The following is an 18,247-nucleotide window of genomic DNA, read 5'->3' on the forward strand; positions in this document are numbered from 1 at the left end:
ATGGCAGTCTATGAATGCCGAGTGTTGCCACGATCAGGCGGACGAAAACGCTGAGGACGGCAACCCCGCGTGGAACGCCGACATGCTATTAGGGCGAGGACCCCATCAGGCCGATCAAACACAATACCCAAGACAAGTGTACAGACAAATCTCCGAGTGCGCCCGACGGGCGTGGAGACAGGCGGCCACTTCGGGTGGATCCTCTAGCCACCTTACCAAGATTGTCCAAGGCCTGACCGAACCGTTTGCTGACTTTGTAGCTCGGATACTCGAGGCCGCGTCACGGATATTTCCGTCGGACGCAGACGTAAAACCATTGATCAAACAAATCATATATGAGCAGGCTAATAGTGAGTGTAAAGGCATCCTCCGGCAACATAGAAACAAATCTGTGGATTCTTGGCTGAAGTATTGTAGGGACGCCGGCGGCCCGCTTACTAACGCAGGCCTTGCCGCCATGTTGGCCACCTATAACTCCACACAAAAACAGGGAGGAGGTCAGAGCCAGGGGCGCCCGCGGCCCACGATCTCTTCTGGCCTTTGCTTCCAGTGCCACCAACCTGGTCACAGAAAGCGTGACTGCCCTGCGTTTGCATCTGGGCATTCCCCAGCGCACTCCACAAGTGCAGAGCTCTGCCGCAGGTGCCGCAAGGGCCCTCACAAAGCGGAAGACTGCCGTTCCGCCTTTGATGCCGATGGCAATCCCCTCACCGGTAACAGACAGGGGACAAAAAACGGCCAGAGGGGGCTCCCCGCTCCGGCGAGGGGCCCCCAGGTGAACGCCTACACCTCAGTGCCCCCCCCCTCCGCTGTTGCCATACCCTCAACCCCCTCAGGCCGCGCCACCAGTGGCTCCGCAGGCCTGGACCTCTGTGCCGCCTCCCCACTCCTCCTAACACCGGAGATGGGAGTTCAGCTGGTAGAAAGTGATTACTCAGGCCCCTTGCCACCGAATTCGGTTGGGCTTTTGCTAGGCCGATCTTCTGTTGCCCTTCGGGGCCTGACGGTAATTCCCGGTGTGATAGACTCTGATTTTACCGGTAAGATAAAAATCATGGTACAAACATTTCAAGGAACCGTTTTAATTAATACTGGAGATTGCATAGCTCAACTTTTGTTGTTACCCAGTCTTCACTCCCTATTCCCTGCAAGAGGCCCCGCCCGCGGCACGAGTGGTTTCGGGTTCTCCGGAACCAATTTCACTGGCCTGCACATGCTTTTGAACGAACGCCCCATGCTTACCCTGTGGATTAATGGTAAAAGTGTTAAAGGTCTCTTAGATACGGGGGCCGATAAGTCAATTATAGCTGAAAAGGACTGGCCCAAAACATGGCCCACTGACGTCGCTGAACAGACCCTACAGGGGCTTGGCTTCGCCAGCTTTCCAAAGAAAAGCGCGGCCCTTCTACCCTGGCAGGACGACGAGGGTCACTCAGGACATTTTGCCCCTTTCGTTTTGCCCCTTCCGGTTTCACTTTGGGGACGGGACGTGTTAACGGAAATGGACGTTGCCCTAACCACCACTTCCCCCGCGGTGCGTTCCATGCTTCAAAAGATGGGGTATGTCCCGGGAAGAGGCCTCGGCATTCAGTTACAGGGCACGCCCTCTCCTGTCCAGCCCGAACATAAACACAATAGAAATGGTTTGGGTTTTTCTTAGGGGCCACTGCGCTGCCTCCTGCATCTATAAAGCCCCTATCAATATCCTGGTTGGTAGACACACCAGTTTGGATTCCGCAGTGGCCCCTGTCACAGGAAAAATTGGAGGCAGTCAAAAAGCTCGTTCACGAGCAGGCTCAGGCGGGACATCTGATCCCATCTACCTCCCCATGGAACACGCCTATTTTCGCAATTCGAAAAAGAACAGGAAAATGGAGACTTTTACACGATCTTAGAGCAGTCAATGCGCAAATGCAGCCCATGGGCCCGGTGCAGAGAGGCCTTCCGCTACTTTCTGCACTCCCAAAAAATTGGCCCGTGATTGTCATCGACCTCAAGGACTGCTTTTTTTCCATTCCTTTATGTAAAGAGGACACTCCCCGTTTTGCCTTTACTGTCCCTACTACTAACCAACAGGAACCAGATAAACGCTGGGAATGGGTGGTCCTACCTCAAGGAATGACAAACAGTCCTACCATGTGCCAAATCTATGTTGCTCGTGTGCTTGACCCAATTAGAGACCTGTTTCCTGACTGCAAGTGTCTCCATTACATGGACGACCTGTTATGCGCTGCTCCTACAAAGGACAGGCTTCGGGCCCTGTACGGCGGGTTGCAACGAGCGCTGCAAGACTCAGGATTGTCTATCTCCCCTGAAAAGGTGCAGGTGTCCTCCGTGGTCACATACCTTGGAACCACGGTCACACCCACCCACACCAAACCTGTAAAGTTGCATATTAAATATCCGAATGTTTCCACGCTCAACGATTTACAAAAACTTCTGGGGGATATCAATTGGATTAGGCCTTTCCTTCGCATCCCCAACGCCACCCTGCAGCCTCTTTTTGACGTCCTAAAGGGGGATCCTAGTCTCACTTCTCCACGAGAACTTACTTCTGAAGCAAAACAAGCATTGCTGGCCGTTAACGAAGCGCTCAGCGAGGCCGCACTTAAGCGGTGGGACCCGTCTGGAGACCTCACCCTGTGGGTCCTCTCCACGCCCAAACAGCCCACGGGCGTTCTCTGGCAAGACGGCCCCCTTCTTTGGATCCACCCCTCGGTGTCACCCACTAGATCCCTCGCCCATTATCCCTCCATGGTGGCGGACGTTGCGCTTATGGCAAACCAGAAGGCTATCCAGCATTTTGGTCGCGAGCCATCTACTATTGTTGTGCCATATTCTGCAGAGCAGGTGCGTGTTCTCACTGCTTGCACTGATTCTTGGTCAATCCTGGCCTGCTCAGTTTCCGCTACAATTACCAACAGAACCCCTCGCGACCCTCTGTTAACCTTCATACAGTCTCACCCCGTAATTTTCCCCAAAATTACATCCTCCAAACCGCTCCCCGAAGCCGTAGTGGTGTACACCGACGGTTCCAATACCGGAGTCGGTGCTTATGTTGCTACCGGAAGCAAGCCGAAAGCCTTTCAGTTTGCGACTGACTCTCCCCAAATAACTGAGCTCCTCATAGTTAATCAGGTACTTTTAGATTTCCCGGAGCCTGTAAACATTGTTTCCGATTCCCACTATGTGGTGAATGCGGTTTCCATATTAGAAACCGTGGGCAGTGTTAGTACATCATCCCCTGTGAGTAATGTTTTCCTCACCCTCCAGCAAGCCATTTGGAATCGGCCCGCTGCCTTTCACATTACCCACATAAGGGCCCATTCTTCCCTGCCGGGGCCTATGGCATTGGGCAATTCCATGGCAGATCTGGCCACACGCCCGGTGTGGATATTCCACTTAGCCTCCCCTGAACAACAAGCCACCTACTTTCATTCGGAATTTCATGTCAATGCCAAAACACTTGCCGCCAAATTTAACCTCCCCCGTGCAATCGCTCGTGATATTGTTCGTCGTTGCGCAGCTTGTCCTACCTTAACCGCTGTCCCATCTTTAGGAGTTAACCCCCGAGGACTCCTGCCAGGACATGTGTGGCAAATGGACGTCACTCATATTCCAGAGTTTGGAAAGATAAAATATGTCCACGTGTCTGTCGACACGTGCTCCCAAATTATTTATGCCTCTCTGGAGACCGGCGAGCGTGTCTCCCATGTCATCGGCCATTGTCTTGCGGCTTGGGCGGCATGGGGCAAACCCAAAATTATAAAGACCGACAACGGACCTGCCTATACTTCCACTTCATTCCAACAATTTTGCTCACGCATGCAAGTCCAACATAAGACCGGAATCCCCTACAACCCCCAAGGTCAGGGTATTATCGAAAGAGCGCACAGAACGCTCAAGGCTTTCCTTTCTAAGCAGAAGGAGGGAATTGCAGCGGGCAAGACACCCCGCATGCGCCTCTCCCTCGCATTATTTACCTTAAATTTTTTAAATTTGACGGATCAGTCTATGCCCCCCGCTGAAAGACACATGATAAAGGAACCCCCTGCACGAGGATTTGTCCGCTGGAAAGATATCCTTACGGGATTATGGCACGGCCCGGACCCAGTACTATGCTGGAACCGAGGCGCAGTTTGTGTTTTCCCACAGGAGACGGGAAGAGAACCCCTTTGGGTCCCGGAGCGATTGGTGAGGAAAGCGGATCCACCGACAGAAGAACCAACACCCTCGCCACAAGACCGACCGCCGGAGGAGCCACCCTCGTCATCAACGGGTGATACCTCCCCCGAGGCTAATAAACCTCAACCCACCTCCTGAGGATGTTGGGCCGTAAACCGGCCGTCGCCCTTCTCTTTCTGGGTCTTATCCTCCTCCCTAGCTCTCATGCAGGCTTAGATGCCCCTGCCCACCGACAACAGGCCTACTTGCAGTACCGCAATAATCCCTGTAGCTGCCCAGTCTCTGCAGACAACCTACGAGGCATACACCCCTTGAGCTCGACTGACTGTGGGGACAAAACCGTTTATAAGGTATCCTGGGGTTGCGTGGCCATTCCCAAGCCTCGCCCCCATCCCTCGAGTGGTCCCCCACCGCCATGCCCATGCTCCTCCTCCTTTCTCGCGTCCGTACGTAGTTCTTGTTACAAGTCATTCTCTACATGCACCTATCAAAACCGCACTTATTTTACTGCGTCGCTGTTGCCTTCACCGGCATTGCGGCCTGTCTTTCTCGATTCGGGACCTTTTGTTCAGGCCCCTTGCCCCGCCCACTCCAGCCCTTCTGTCGTCTGTTGGGGAGTGGGGGCACCCATATATGTCTCTGATGGTGGAGGTCCTCAGGACCAAGCTCGCCAGAATGACCTATGACCGTGCCCCCACCGAAGACTAGCCCGCCCCTCCTGACGCATTGTACTCCCGCCTTCCTCGTATTGTTTGGTCCCTAGTCTTCTCCCCAATTGGGCATAACCCCGTCCTCCGACCGGGAGTAAAAGACCGAGGCATGCGAGATCAAGGATACCGCAGCGAGCGTTCACCCGGAGGTTCCGGGGGCCTCGGGAGAGTATATGCATGTGCATACGGGGGTGGTCCCAACCCGTCCCAGAAAAAGGGAAACTAAGGGCAAAAGTGAGGCCAAGGGTTGCGGCCGAACCTTTGGTGTATCACAATATGCCCACCGGCACACTGGGCATGCACCTCTGCTCTCTGTCCGGTCGCTGATATCCCGGCCGCCACGGCCGTCGGAGGCTGATTTGCGGAAAATAAAAAGGAGGGAGATGTAGGGGACCAAACCCGAGGAACCGCAGCGCTAAGATGGCGCTCATTTCCTGCTTCCGGGTTCTTCTTCCCCGGCAAAGTTTCCCGCGCTACCCCTGAGCTGTCCTATCCTGACACAGCCTTGTAATCATATGATTCGTGACGTGTACTGCGTATATATGCCCCGACCACCGGATGTGCGGGTAGTTCCTGCCCGCCAGAGATCGAGGTCTGATCTCCCGCGCCCTGAGTAATAAAGAGCTCTTCTACGAGACGCCCGGTGTCGGTTTCTTGCTGGACGAGAGCGGCGCCGAGCAGTTAGAAGAAAAATTGCCCCACTTTTTTAGCTGACCTCTAGAATCCATCATTCATCCTCAAATCTATTCACATCTCCTCACCTCATTTAGAATCCCTCAGTGGGTCACCTTGATCTTTAGATGAGGTCCAAATGTCTCACAGAACACAGACAAACCCTCAATAGCCAGTCTCTGCTCACTCTCCAGTCTCACCTCCCTTCACCTCCATTCTCCAAAGGGATAAAATTACTTCTTTGGCCATCAACAAAAACTTGCCTTTCATGTCTTAATATGCTGGCAAATGCAGTTTCCAGGAGCCAAAAATGCCTTCCCAGCCACCTCCTTCCTGCCTTTCTAAATGCTAGTCAGGTCCCCTTCTTCCCAGATCTACCCTAACTCCCAAAGTCTGAGCAATACCCTCTTCTGGGTAGCTCTTGCAGCCTGTTCTTGCTTCCAGCCTTTCCCTTTTCTTAGTGGAGCCTTACACTGCTTTGCTGCACAGTCTCACAGACTCTAAGATTCCAAAACTGTGTCTCAACTCTGCAACCCAGCATCAATCACTCAACAAGTAAAACTCTGCTAGGAAGTCACCTAGGTTCTAAGATGAAAAGCAGGGATGTTGATGGCACAATTACAAACCTGTTGTACAAACACAAAATTGTAGGGCTGAGAACAACAACTTGCATTTGAGAACCCTAGAACTTACGGATGTTAAATAACCCATTCAAGTCCATACAACTGTTTGTACAATCTTAGAACACAATTTTAAGATTAAATGATCTGGGCCAGCACTGCAGCTCACTTGGCTAATCCTTCGCTTGCGGCACTGGCACCCCAGGTTCTAGTCCCTGTTGGGGCACTGGATTCTGTCCCGGTTGCCCCTCTTCCAGGCCAGTTCTCTGCTGTTACCTGGGAAGGCAGTAGAGGATGGCCCAAGTGCTTGGACCCTGCATCCACATGGGAGACCAGGAGGAAGCACCTGGCTCCTGGCTTCAGATCGGCGCAACGCACCAGCCATAGCAGCCATTTGGGAGGTAAACCAATGGAAAAGGAAGACCTTTCTCTCTGTCTCTCTCTCACTGTCTAACTCTGCCTGTCAAAAAAAAAAAAAAATTAAATGATCTGAACCCACACTCAAACTTGAACACAGTTTCACACGGAGTTCTCACAAATTATTTATTTGCCTACACCTTATCTTGTTACAGAGAGGGGTGGCACAGTTTGCAGAAATACTTTAAAGAAAATGCCATCATTCTTGAGGCCAATGAAGGATTCATTTGAAGAGTGAACTTGTGAAGCAGGACAGATTATGAAAGCAAGAGACAGGTACACAGTTAAAGCCTGTGATAAGATCTGATAAGTTACCTGGGAGAAGGTTACAAATTTACCTGTGAACTACCTGGCACGCAACACAGAAAGTAGGCATAATCTCTTCTTGAATTACAAGGTAAAATAAAAACAAACTAGTAGTTCAGGAGAAAGATCCCTGACGCTAAAATCTGTAGGAAATTTGTTCTGTGAGTCCTTGTGAAAAAAAATGTGAAGTAAACAATATCTTTTCAATTATTCTGAGTTTCACAATGCCATTTGGCATTTTTCATGTGAAGGCCCAAAGCACGAAAAAGTGCAATCCAAGGAAAGTGAGAGGATTAGGAGGATTGGATGGAAGGCAGAATGACAAGGATAAATACACATTTCTCTACACAACACAGGCTGTGCACCCCACGGAGGTAAGTAGCCCCCTCCTGGCCATCACTGTGCCCTCAGCACACCGTCTACCCTAGTGGATAGGTGCAATCCATCAATGTAAACAAATCTACATAAGCAGTTCATATTCAGCCAGTCAAGTGAGAAAAGTAAAATGAGAGAAGCTACAGCATTTCAAGGCAGACCTGGTTACTGACTGGGACCTCAGCAGACATCAGTCCCAGGCGTTACATCAGTATGCAAAGAATTTAAACAACAGTTTCAGAAGAAATATTTCAAGTTTGCAGTTAATACTAAATTGGAAGAGACAGCAAATAATGAGAAACAAAGCAGGCAGATAAAAGAGTTTTAGATATTTCAAGTACCTACCTAGCTAATAAATGCAAATGAGTTCAGTACAGATAAGCACAGAATTATGAGTCTGGAAGCAAAGAAGTAAAAGGAGGACTATCTGTTAAATGGAAATGAGCTGCACGGTACTGACCAGGAATGAGATCTGAGGAATTATTGCAGAAGAAATCCCTCAAGCTTTCAGCCCACTTTACTGCAATAGAAAAGAAACTCATTGAGCAATTGTATTAAGCCACAATACCCAACGTTCAACACATACTCCACATTGGGTGAAAATGAAACCAAAACAAGGAAAGAATATGATTTTTTTAAATTCAAATTGTCATTTTATTCAGGGCAAGAACATTCTCGCTGACTTTTATTAATCACAAACTTAAGCAATTATCTCCTATAGATCTATCGGAATGAGTTTCCTTATGATTTGTTTGTGTTCTCTATAAAATTGTTCAGGGGTTCCTGGAATAAGCCCATCAAACCTGGGAGCAAAGGCCATCATTGGAAAAATAGAGGCATTTGGACTGCAAAGGTTAAGTGGCTCCTTTTGCTAGAGCCATACATTTTATTTCTTCATGTATGTGCATGTGTGTGTGTGTGTCTGTTTTGTTTTGTTTTGTTGTTGTTGTTGTTACTGTTGCTGGTGGTGGTAATGGTGGCAGTCAAAAAAATCATAGATTCATAGCTTTTATAGCTGGACAGCATTGTAAGTACATCCTTATGAGCCTCCTGCCTAGAGAGCCGCTATTATCAGCACCATGGTTACAGCTAAGCTCTTCAGACTCAGAGGGGTGGTGCTGTCAGCCAACAACATTACAGGCCACTCTATAACTATTTCAGTAAAACAAACCCAACACAAGGTTAAAGGAGACAAGTGAGAGGTGAGGAGAATGCAAAGACTTTCCTGGCTAAAAGCAGTTCTCCGTGAGGCAGGTATTCTGTCTGGGCATTTGATAAACTATAACACCCTCTCGTGATGAAAACCCTAAGCAAATTGGGTATAAAAGGAACACTCCTCAAGACAATCAAGGCAATCTGGCAAACCCACAGCCAGTATCTTACTGAATGGGGAAAAGTTGGAACTTCCCACTAAGAACTGTTGCTAGACAAGGATACCCACTCTCACCATTACTACTTAATATCGTCCCTAGAAGTTTTAGCCAGAGCCATTAGGCAAGCGAAAGTAATCAAAGGGATACAAATTGAGAAGGAGGAAGTCAAACTATCCCTATTTAAGATGACATGATTCTATACATAGAGGATCCAAAAGACTACACTAGGAGACTATTGGAATCCATAAAAGAGTTTTGTAAAGTGGTAGGAAATAAAATTAACAAATGAAAATCAATAGCCTTTTTATTCATAGACAATGCATAACTGAGAGAGAACTTCTAAGATCAATCCCATTCACAATAACTACAAAAAAATTAAATACCTTTGAATAAATTTACCCAAGATGTCAAAGATCTCTATGATGTAAATTACAAAATATAAAAGAAATAGAAGACACAAAAAAATGGAAAAATCTTCCTTGATCATGGATTGAAAGAATCAATATCATCAGAATGTCCATACAACCAAAAGCAATTTACGGATTCAATGTGATTCCAATCAAAATACCAAGGACATTCTTCTCAGATCTAGAAAAAACAATGCTAAAGTTCATATGGAAACACAAGAGACCCTGCATTGCTAAAGCAATCTTTTTTATTAAATATTTGTTTTATCTGTTTGAAAGACAAAGTTACAGAGACAGGTAAAGACAGAGACAGAAATACAGATCTGCTTAACTCACAAATGGCCACAATGGCCAGAGCTGAGCCGATCAGAAGCCAGGAGCCATGAGTTTCTTCAGGATCTCTCAGATGGGTTCAGGGGCCCAAGGACTTGGGCCATTCTCTGCTGCTTTCACAGGCACATTAGCAAAGAGCTGGATCAGAAGAGAAGCAGCCAGGACTCAAATTGGTGTCCATATGGGATGCTGGTACTGCAGACTGGGCCTGCAACCTGTTGTACCACAGTACCAGTCTCCAAGCTAAAGAAATTTTATACAACAAAAACAAAGCTGCAGGTATCACAAAACCAGATTTACAGGGTAGTTATAATCAAAATAGCCTCACACTGGCAAAGAAACAAAAAACAGATGTGCAGGCCAATGGTACAGAATAAAACTCCAAAAAATCAATCCACACATCTACAACCAACTTATCTTTGACAAAAGAATTAAAATCAATTCCTGGAGCAAGAACTATCTCTTCAACAAATGGTGCTAGGAAAAGTGGATCTCTGCATGCAGGAGTACGAAAATAGACCCCTACCTTACACCTTACACAAAAATCCACTCAAAATGTATAAAGGACCTAAATCTATGACCTGATACCATCAATTTAATAGAGAACTTTGGAAAACCCTGCAAGACATTGGCATAGGCAAAGACTTCTTAGAAAAGACCCAGAAGCACAAGCAATCAAAGTCAAAATTGACATATAGGATTACATAAAGCTGAGAAGCTTTTGCACTGCAAAAGAAACACTCGGAAAAATGAAGAAGCAACTGACAGAAAGGGAGAAAATATTTACATACTATGCAACTGATAAGGGGTTAACATCCAGAATCTAGGAAGAACTCAAGAAATTCAACAACAACAAAATAGACAATGCAGTTAAGAAACAGGCAAAAGACTTGAACAGACATTTTTCAAACAAAGAAATTCAAATGGTCAACAGACACATGAAAAATTCTCAGGATCACTAACAATCAGGGAAATGCAAATCAAAACCACAATGAAGTTTCACCTCACCACAGTTAGGATGGCTTTCATACAGAAATCATCAAACAACAAATGCTCATGAGGATGTGGAGGAAAAGGTACCCTAATCCACTGTTGATGGGAATGTAAACTGGTGCAGACATGGAATACATGGGAAGTGAGATAAACTGCAGACTCATAGAATGGCAGATGTCCTAAACAGCACTCTGGCCTCAGAATCTGCCCTTAAGGCATTCGGATCTGGCTAAAAAGCCCAAGAGAGTATTTCAGGCATGGAAAGCCAAGACACTGTGGCGAAAAAAAAAAAAAAATGACCTAAATGAAAGATCTCTGTGAGATCCCAGTGGAAAGAACGGGCCATCAAAGAAGGAGGTACCTTTCTCTGAAGGGAAGAGAGAACTTCCACTTTGACTATGGCCTTGTCTAAATAAGATCAGAGTTGAAGAACTCAAGAGGCTTCCATAGCCTTAGAAATTCATGACAAGAGCCTTGGGTGATTACTGACACCATAAACAAGAGTGTCAATTGTTAAATCAACAACAGGAGTCACTGTGCACTTACTCCCCATGTAGGATCTCTTTCCTTAATGTGTTGTACTATGTGAATTAATGGTATAACTAGTACTCAAACAGTACTTTATACTTTGTGTGTCTGTGTGGGTGCAAACTGTTGAAATCTTTGCTTAGTACATACTAAATTGATCTTCTGTATATAAAGATAATTGAAAATGAATCTTGATGTGAATGGAATGGGAGAGGGAGCGGGAGATGGGAGGGGTGTGGGGGGAGAGAGGTTATAGGGGGAAAAAGCCACTATAATCCAAAAGTTGTACTTTGGAAATTTATATTTATTAAATAAAAGTTAAAAAAAAATAAGAATGGCAGTAGGAGAAGGAAAAGAAAGAAGGGTGGGAGTATAGTTGGGAGGGAAGGTAGGGTAGGAAGAATCCCCATTTCCTAAATTTGTATTTATAAAATGCATAAAGTTTGTATACTTAAATAAAAAGTTACTGGGAAAAAAAAAGAAATAGAAAAAAGATTAAGATGAGGGAGGTGGGACCAGCACTGTGGCGCAGCGGGTTAAAGCCCTGGCCTGAAGTACTGGCATCCCATATGGGTGCCGGTTCTAGTCCCTGCTGCTCCACTTCCGATCCAGCTCCCTGCTATGACCTGGGAAAGCAGTAAAAGATGGCCCAAGTCCTTGCGCTCCTGCACCCATGTGGGAGATCCACAAGAAACTCCTGGCTTCGGATAGGCACAGCTTCTGCCATTGTGGCCATCTGGGAAGTGAACCAGCGGATGGAAGACCTCTCTCTGTCTCTGCATCTCTCTATATCTCTGTCTTTCAAATAAATAAAATAAATCTTAAAAAAAAAAGATGAGGGAGGAACACAATAGATTAGAAACACAGGCTTTAGACTAAGGAGCAGGCCATAGACATTAGTGAAAGAGAAAACAAGGAAAAATATTTACTGGGAGGAACATAAAGATCTCAAATACAATTATGAGAGTATACTCTACTAGATTAGTCATCTCATCTCCAGTAACCTTACTAAAGAGATAGCATTTTCTTTTTTTTTTTTTTTTAATTCATTTATTTGCTTGAAAGAGCTACAGAGAGAGAAGCAGAGATGGAAAGAGACAGAGATCTTCCATCCACTGGCTCACTCCCCAGATAGGCCAAAGTCAGGGCCCAGGAGCTTCACCCAGGTCTCCCACATAGTGGCAGGGCTCAAATACTTGGGCCATCATCCACTGCTTTTCCCAGGCCATTAGCTGGGAGTTGGATCAGAAGTGGAGCAGCTGGAACAGGAACGAGCACCCATAAAGGATGTTGGTATCACAATGTATCACAATCCCAGTCCCATTTATATGAGTATAACTAACTGGTGGGGGAGGTATCTAGCATAAAAGTTAAGACATCATTTGGGATGCCTACATCCCATATCAGAGTGCCTAGGTTCAAATCCCAGCTAGGCTTCTGATTCCAACTTCCTGCTAGTGCACACCCTAGGAGGTAGAAAATGATGGCTCAAGTACTTGTGTCCTTGCCACTCATGTAGTAGACCTGAATTGAATTCCTAGTTCCTGGCTTTGACCTGTCCCACCCCCTGCTGTAAAGGCCACTTAGGGACTAAACCTTTGGATGAAAGATTTCTCTGTCTGCCTCTGTCTTTGTGGCTTTCAAATAAAATGAAAATAAGTAAATGTTTTAAAACCTTAAGAGTAGTACAGTTCTGGCTAAAATATAATTATATATTAAAAATTGACAGTTGTTTCATTTCCCTTTGAAATAGGAAAAGCTGTAGTATACCGTGGTGGTTGACCTCTGCAATGACCCCTAGTGATCCCCTGCTCCCTGAGATTAAGCTGTAATGGGTCAGAGTCTTCCTTCTTGCATGTCCTCTCTTACTCACTCATGGACTCACTCTATGAACAATCAGATGCCATGCCATTAGCAGCCTTACAGGGAGGTTAATATGACAAGAGAAGGCAGGAGGATAGACTCTATCAACAGTCACATAAGTAGATCCCCTCCCTGCTGACTCTGTAAATGAGACTGCATTTCTAGCCAGTGTTTTGAAAGCAGCCCTCATGAGAGAAACTGAGGCAGAGGCAGATTATCCATGACTGGATTCCTGACCCACAGGCACTGTGAGATAATGCATGTTTGCTATTTTAAAATACTATGTTTTGGAGTAATGTGTTACACAGCAATAACTAACTAATATCTACATCAAGAAAACACCTTCACATTGTGTTCTGCCACATTTTGATATTTTGTGCTTTCTACCATCCTTTCTTATAGAGTAAAATTCTATCTCCCTCATGAATGAAAATGTGCTGAAGGTTGGGACTAAGATGGGGCTTGGTACAAAGCTAGCGAGTTCCAGATTAATAGCTGTTGGCCACCAAGTTCTATTTCATTATTAATGCAATCACACAACATCACACGGGAATTAACAAACCCTAGAAACACGTCTTTGGTCCATAATTGTAATCATTTCATCAACTAGTCAGACCTTGATGATTTTATTTTCCAAGGTTAATTTGTGGTATCCCTAAGCTCAGGTAACTGAGGAATGCTATACCCTCTCCACCTAGGGAAGAGAAGCACACCTGGGAGTACAGGTAACTGGGAGTGTTACAATCAGTCTCTCCTGTACCATCCCTCTCTTGGCGGTACCCTGAAGTTTCCAGGTTGACTCCAATACTCACAGAAGCAAATATGATGAAGTCCCAACTAACATCAGCAAAGGAAAATAAAGCAATTAATATCACTAGGAGTTTGGAATTCAAATTGGATTACATCTGGATTGAACACCATCATACCTGTGATATAAACTTAAGCATATTTAGGTGAGTCAAAGAGGAGCTGTTACTATGTCTAAATGAATAACCCCCTGTTGGACCATCCTTGAAAAGTTGAGAAGTTTCTCCAGATTCTGTACAAATAAATACAATACTAACCAAAACAGATAGCCACTATATAGCACCTATCACCTGCTATCAGCAGCAAGGCTCTACACAGTAGGTCTCCTTGACCACAGCAACAGGCTTTGAAAATTCAAAGAGGCAGTTGTGTATTACAGAGAACTTCCAGCTATGAAGACAAAAAATGCATTTGGAAGACCTTGGAAAGTGTTCTTCCCTTGCTCTGTGGCCTCACTATGCTGGTAACCAGTCCAACAGAGCTGATCCAAATAAGGGAAGGCTCAGAGAACTCCCCTGCTTCCACCTCTTTGTTTAAATCTTTCCACAACACTGGCCTACATAAAAATCAATACATAAGCCAGCCTTTCATAATCAAGAGTTCTTTTAAATAGGTTTCCCTTCCGGGAATAGCAAGAGATTTAAGGCCAAACACTCTCTGCGGCACCCCCAGAAAGCCTAGTAAAAATACCTAAATTAGAATTTGGCCCGAACAACAGTGATCATTGGTGCCACCCTTTAAAATTTACCTTCGGGAATGAGACTTTATGGGAAGTGATAGAAAAAGATGCTTTTCCTGTAAACCTCTCCTTGACGCATCTCATCTGCAGATGAAGAAATCTAATTTCAATTTTAAAGTTGCCTTTGCCAGATTCAATAAAAGTTCAGGCACCACTTTTTTAGTCTGTGCCCCTTAGATTTGCACTGATAACCCTCACTTTCATCCTCCTGAGAATCCTTTCCAGCATTTACATTTTAAATCTCTTGTTGAAAATCGCAACACCGGAGTATCTCCTAGGGTTAAAGCTCAGAAAGCGCTTAAATGTATATATACCTAAATTTTACTTTACTATCAATATGGCTATATAGTATTTGCTTTGTAGATAAAAGATGAGAGCAAAGCCCTTAAATACTATCAGTCAGAAACCCCCAAAACCAAATCTCCAAACCTCTCATGTATTCAGTTGTTAGAAGCATTTGGAAGTCAGAAAGTCATTTTTTCCATTTCTTTTTAATGCTACACATTATTTGCTTTCTGTTTGAGTTAGCCTGGTGCTCAGATATTTACAAAAACAATATTTGAAAAGTCAGTGATCTCCAGGTACCACTCCTGCACCACTACAAAGGAGCAAAGTGGACTGAAGACAATAGTGTTAAAATCTATTATTGCTGCTAAACTATCAATAAAATGAAAGAATAAGAGAGTTCACCATAATTTCTTTTTATGAAGAAAATGAAATAATTATGTTATTGCCCCCACATTTTTGTCTTTACTTCAATGTATTCATCAGATTGATTCCTCTATTAATTCACCAGATTGCTGGTTGTGCTTTTTCTGCACTCTTTAAAAATAATTCTAGTTCTTATCAAAACTGGTAGTGTTTTCCACATCATACAAAATTCATTATGTCTACAAGAGCAAGCTTGTAAGGGAGTCATTAAATTTAAAGATTGCACGGTAAAAGGAAAAATTGCTATAGATATTTGCTGATATCTTCGCTCCTGATTTTTAAGAAAAGTGAAACTGCAATGCAAATTCATTTGAAAAAAAGTAGCCATAGAAATAATACCATATTTATTACCCAAGCTGGTCACAAGAATCAACTCTGTACACCAAAATGAAATGTCATATTTCTTTAACATTTCATCCTGAAAATTATTTAACATTCTTCATCAACTTTCCCTGAAAAACTTCTCCAAATTTCTACTTTAGACTGCCAAATCTCTTAAATGCATAATTTCATGGAATTTTCTTAACAAAGCTGTACTCCATAAATGAAAATAGTCTTTGCAGGAAGAAAATTTTGTGAAATCCAAATAAAGTTTGTTGTTTAATTAATAGTATGGTGATTTCTTAGCTTAATAAATAACCATGATTATGTAAGATGATACTATCAGGTAAAATGAGGTGAAGGGTATACGGAAACTCAGTACTGTCTTTTCCAGGCTTCTGTAAATTTAAAATTACTTCAAAGTAAAGGGTTTTTTAAAGCTATTCTTTTAATTTAAATTTAAGGTGAGCAATTTGGAAAAGAAAACCTAACGTTTTATTTGGAGTCTATTCACAAACATACAATTAACAGAGAACATATGTTCTCAATTGACTTCTCACATTAAGCCTATTTTATGCTTCTGGAGACCACACTAAAGCAAAGGGCTGAGAATTTCAACATGAACACAACATATTTGTATTCTCACTTAGAACGCAGCCTTTCAAAGTCTCTGTAAATCAACATCTATTTTTGATCACAGAAAGCAGTTATTTCTGGAACAAAATCCTCCAAACTAGCAAAGCATTTAAAAAGCACTTATTATGAAAAAGCTATACTCATGGAGCAAAGTGGAATATTGAACTGCATGTCTGTGTTCATTATTTGCATGGAAATATTACATGCCAAAATGCCATGATGTCTACATCTCTACCCAGTGAAGATACCCACACTCAGCTCAGACCCATTGTGGAAATTACTCTTTCTGCTAAAAAGCCTGAGAACAAGAGAATGACTCAGATGGAAATGGAAAGAAAACATAAAAAGTTAGGGAAAGAGACAGAAAAGTCATGGCCAAGTTACAACAGAGATAAACACACTGCAGTATATTAGAAGCAGGAATCCACGGAAACAATACAGATGATGCAGGCACATCTGAACTTCAAGTAACTGCTGTAAATTCAAGTAACTTCAAGTTACTGAACTTCAAGTAACTTCTGTTTCAAACAATGAAAATCCTCTGTAAAAGGCATTATGGTGACAAGATAGCTCTGATGCCAGCACAAACAAATGGGACAGGATCAGAAGAGCAGAAGAGAAAGGCTGTGGAGAAACTGAACAACTACCAGATAGGAGGAATCTGAACCAGTCCAGAACAGAAACAATTGAAGAGCTGAGTGACCTGGTAAACCATTTGATGTTTTTGTTTAATGTTATTGCATTTAAACCAATAGCACAATAATGTCCATACAACCCATACTTCACAGTATAGGTTCAATTATTCTCAATGGATACCTTTATTGCCTTAAGCCTTCCAGGTCATCATAATCCTTCCTGGTTGCTGGCAGAGTGACCACCTGAACAGTGGGGTTCACTCTGTGTCTGGAGAGACCCAGAAAATCAGGGAGGTGTTAGCTAACCCACCAACCATCCTCCAATGTGGAATGTTACTCTACTCAAGCTTGTGGCTGGGGGTCACAAACCAAACGTCATTCATTTGGCTATGTTTACATTTTTAAAAAGTAGCAAATTACTATCATCTCAGCAGTCCTTCAAAAAATCAGATAGAAAGTGCTGCCTATTATACACATACAAAAATCACAAAGCTCTCTACAGGATTATACACTAAGTCAGTGAAAGGCAGAAAAAGCCAACAATTTTCAACACATTACATTAATTCCACAGCTCAAAACACTGTACAACTTATTCAAATCTCAACATAAACTAAATCATAAAATATTAATGAAAACAACTATTTTTTAAATCTACCAACTCATCAATGTACTACATTTATAAACCACAGTCCATTACACAGGTCTCCAGAAGTTCTGAGAACACACTGAAATGAAATGAGCATTGTATCATTTTCTTCTCACATTTATGACTTGAGGTTAATTGTCACCTTCTAAAAGCAATCTAGGCTTCACTTCAACCAGCTTCAAATGAGAGATCAGCAATGAAACAAGCAAGTGTTTTTAGCTGGAGGTCTGGTTTCAATAACAAGTATAAAAACATTCAATTCTTTAATTTCTTGAAGCATTTTTTTTAGCAACTAATTCAGTAAAGGCATTTGGCCTGCTTTCCTAAAAGAACTGTAGGTACTAAGAAAATCAAGCTATACTGGAACAGGAGAATATATATTTTGCTTAAATGTAAAATCATTATATTATTCCAGATAAAAACTCACACCTGCCAAAATATTGTCACATCTTCACAATCCCTGGAAAGGCAGCACTTACAGGAAGAGAGAAATGGAGGAACCACAGAGGAGGCATCCTTACACTCAGCAAGTAGAATCAAAAGCTTTCTGAGTTTACTCAACAAATATTTGCTGTATGCCTACGTTGCATTTAGCACCAGGCTACAAGGAAATAGGGCTGAGCAAAACAATGCAGTGCTTTCTCTCTTGGAGTTAATACCTAGTAAAAAAGACAGACAACAAACCATATATTTTATTTACTCTTCTGATACCTACTTGAAAGAATTGGGGGGGAGGGGGAGCTCCAGCCTACACAGGTGGTTCAAATACATTTACAATGATGTGGAAGTAAGAAGGTGAACATTCATTTCCTTAAACAACAACAACAATGCTTCTATTTGGAGAGGTAGTTCTGTAATAGAAAGTATTTCACATGCATTACCCCATTTAATTATTACCATAACCCTCAGAAGATGAAGAGGTTAACTGTTGTTATCTCAACTAGACTGGGAAACCAAGGCTCAGACAGCA

Source organism: Lepus europaeus, chromosome 3, assembly GCF_033115175.1.
Source record: "Lepus europaeus isolate LE1 chromosome 3, mLepTim1.pri, whole genome shotgun sequence".
In the NCBI taxonomy this organism is placed as follows: domain Eukaryota; kingdom Metazoa; phylum Chordata; class Mammalia; order Lagomorpha; family Leporidae; genus Lepus; species Lepus europaeus.